The following is a 3,904-nucleotide window of genomic DNA, read 5'->3' on the forward strand; positions in this document are numbered from 1 at the left end:
CTTCACCGTTTAAAAAAAAAAAGTGTTGTTGTGCCAAGTTGCTCACAGATATTTAGAAGATGTTTAATTAGCTAATTTAGCGTGCATATTTAATATCATTAACTTTCTGGTTGTAAAGATAACTTTACATTGTCACGACATTCTTGGAAGTCCACAAAAGGGTGACATTAAGTGTGTGTTTGGTATGAATTTCATAAAAATGAGTGGTTTTATTACTTTTTTTCCTTTATGTTAGCTATTGAGTGCAAAAAATTTTTTGGAAATTTCTTTTTAATATTTTATAGAGTAAAAAATATTTTTTGTGCTACTCTCTTCACCTCTCCACTCCCTCAAGTCCCCATATTTCCTTGCTCCCCCTCCCCCTTCTCTCTCCCCTCCAATACCCAACGTTTTCAGGATTCTATTTTCTTGAAGCATTTAATTATTCTTCTAAAAATTCATTAAAGAAACTAAAAGAATAACGTTGAACTTCGTGTTCCATAACTAAAAAGAAAATACTTTTTTTGGGTTGAAAAAGAAAGTATTCTTTCTACAACATGAAAATAAAGTATTCATTTTATTGAAATAAAAGAAAATGTTTTTTACATCATGAAAAGAAAAGACTTATTTTGTTAAAAAGGAAAAAAATATTTTTTTTACATCATAAAAAGAAAACACTTTTTTTTGTTGAAATGAATGAAAATATTTTTTCTACATCATAAAAAGAAAGTATTTTTTTTTTGTTAAAATAAAAAAAACCTTTTTGTATCATGAAAAAAAAACACTCATTTGTTTGAATTGAATTTTTTTTTTAATCTATAACATGAAAAGAAAGTGCTATTAATAATATTTTTATTTAGAATGGGGTGAGGGTGGGGTGGGTTGGTAGGGATGGAGAATAGAGTGGGAAAGGTTGAGACAGGGTGGGAAGGTTGAGAAGAATTTTGGAAAATGTTTTCTCTTCTATTGATAGGGAAAATATTTTCCTCCGATTATGAGGAAAAAAAATCCAAAATATTCAAACCAACCAAATATGAAAAAATTAGAAAACATTTTTCTTCATATCAAACACAGCCTAAGATGGGAAAGTTTTAAAAAAAAAATCCACTCACTTCATTAGTAAATGTGCACAAAGTTACTATTTTAATCCAATTTAAAATGAATAACTTTCTCGTTTCTAAGTGTACATAGTTATTACTCTCTTCGTCTCATATTAACAGTCGTGGTTATTAAAAAATAATTATCTCAAATTATGTGTCATTTTAGAAGTTCAAGAAAAAATTGATTTTTCTTTTCCTTTTTTACCCTTAGTAATAATTGTTCTTGAAAATGGAGATACTACATAGAATAAATAAATAAATTTTTCTTTTTCTTTTTCGTTTTTACCTTTAGTAATAATTGTTCTTGAAGATGAAAATACTACAAATAGAGAATAAATATTCAATGAAGAGAGATTTTTTCTTAAGACATAAATAAGGGTATAATAATGTAATCTTTTTTCTAATTAATATTTCTTAAGGGGCGTGTAAAAGAAAAACACGACCCATAATATAAAACAGAGGGAGTATATAAATGACGTCTTTGGAGGTAAGCATTAAATTAATTAATTATTATTATATATGCTGAAACTTGTGAAAATGAAATATAGCGACTAAATGAATATTGTACCAAATATTTTTACGTTCTAAATACAAAGATTTAGTGTAATAGCATTATATGTTGACTTCAATTTCTGAAGTTTGTGGAATGCCAAGATTAACTTCAGAGATGACAACCCCAAACTTGTGATATATGTGTCCAAAATTTAATGAAGTCTGAAGTAGATTTTGAAGTAGGTAAACGTAAAAAAAAAAAAATTATGAATGCCAACTATGACTGTGGCTAATCTATTTACCCCCATATACGCATATATATATATATATATATATATATATATATATATATATATATATATATATGTGTGTGTGTGTGTCATTCAAACTGAGATCCAAATTAAAATTTTCATCTCAACCCTATTTAACTATGGAAATTTTTAAAACTTTCTCATTAATTTCCATATTCTTACTATTCTTCCCTTTTCCTAATGTAGCCATAAGGAGAGCTGAAGCAAAGTTTGTTTCTGATGGGCATGTCAAAGCAATGTTAAACACAGAAGGAAAAGTTAAATGTTGGGAGACAAAAACTAGAGAAAAGAACTTCAATCTTTTAATTAGAAAGTCAGTTCATCAAAGGGATAACAATTTTAAACTGTACATATGATGACCACAACTCTCATTTCATCACATCATTAACATCCAAAGAAAGCTTATGATCAAACGTACGTAGTTAATCCTCAATAATTCTCAGATATCCCTCTCTCCTCTTCTAACATAAAATTACTAGTACTACTACGTATATAACAAAAGAGATAAACCCTCTTATTAGCTTTTCGATCATAACTAGGATTAAACGAGAACTTTAGTGACTTTACCTAACACAATAGTACTACTAAACATTTGGAGCATATATATATCTATTACTAGCTAGCAGCCAACACAACCTTTCTCTGAGGATCATTTCTCGATTTGTGCATGTCATCCTTTTTCTAAGGGTGGCCGGGAGTGTGGTGATTATTCGCACCGGCACCTGGATAATCATTGAGCTCAGCGTCCATTCTTCTTATGATGGCATGATCAGCTATTTCCATACTCTCCTTCATATTCTTTAAAACCTTGTGTTCTTGAGATTTGTATACCAGACTTGCGCTTCCTACAAATAAAAATCAGAATGTACACACAATCAATCATCAAAGAATCATTTAATGAGACCAGAAGAAGAGAAATTAATGTTAAGTAAGAAAACCAAAAGATTACTTGTAATTGGGACGGCATTCAAGTAGACAACTTGAGAGAAACAAAGGAAAGCTAGAAATAAAGTAAGAGAAGTGGCAGCCATGGCTAGAACATATAAATCTTTTCCTAATCTTTTGTTCTGATCAGTATTGATGAGCTAGCCTTTTAATGCAACAAGGACTAGCCAGTGCCCCATTTTATACATTCATATTATGGACATATCCGCACTAGCTAGCACAATATGAAAAGAAAGCACTTTGTGTGTACCTATTGGTTGCGGCAATCAAATCACAAAGTCAAAAAGGTTACTTATATCCGCGTTATGAAAGACGTGCAGCATTAGGTACATATAATTGAGGATTTACGAAGACAGTGCCAAAATTTGAAGTTTATGAGTTTCGAATTTAATTATCACAGAGTTCATTTCTTATTTTAGTAATTATTGAGTTCACAATTAAATATTTATACATATGCAATCGATTTTCTAATACAAATACAAGGTATAATTAAAAGATACTGGATATGTCCAAGCCGAGGATTCAAAAAAACAAAAAAAGTAAACATGCAAAGAAGCTAAGGGGGAATTTAACATGTAATTTATAACATGTATATGTATATGGGGAAAAATTGACCTTATATACGTACTGTAATTTTGGAACGAAGGAGGTCCGGCTGAACCCCATTTCACCCACCTAGCTTCGCCCCTGCGTCCAAATCTATAGATAATACACTTGTTCCACCTTGTTTGCACATATCAACAATGTGAAAAATTATTTACGTTTTCAGTGCATTTTAACCTATTATAGCATGTTGTTATCATTTTTGTTAGATTATCAATTATTTTTTTATCAAAAAAAGTTACATGTAATAAGATATAATTTTTATAAAATAATTTTTACATTATCACTTTATATATAAATTTAATGTGGGTGTGAACCATTGACATGAAACGTAAAGCTAGGGGAGAGGGGGGACAATGGACTTTAGGTTTAAGTGGTAGGTATGATGAGGAAATTTATTAAGTCAAAATGGGGAACAAGGATGAGCACACTGTGCAAGTGGAAGATGACCAGATAATGATGTGTCTCAATAGT

The 3,904-nt window shown here is 30.0% G+C and overlaps 1 long non-coding RNA gene across 1 annotated transcript; it reads right to left on the reverse strand.

Moving 5' to 3' along the window:
- Positions 1-2,162: 2,162 nt before the first annotated feature.
- Positions 2,163-2,982, reverse strand: LOC104233072 (uncharacterized). Its single transcript, XR_712518.2, has 2 exons — positions 2,832-2,982; positions 2,163-2,727 (listed from the first exon to the last, which is right to left on the reverse strand). It is a non-coding gene; the product is annotated as an uncharacterized lncRNA (long non-coding RNA).
- Between the last annotated feature and the right edge of the window lie 922 nt (positions 2,983-3,904).

The sequence above is a fragment of the Nicotiana sylvestris genome, chromosome 10 (genome assembly GCF_000393655.2).
Source record: "Nicotiana sylvestris chromosome 10, ASM39365v2, whole genome shotgun sequence".
NCBI classification, from domain to species: Eukaryota; Viridiplantae; Streptophyta; class Magnoliopsida; order Solanales; family Solanaceae; genus Nicotiana; species Nicotiana sylvestris.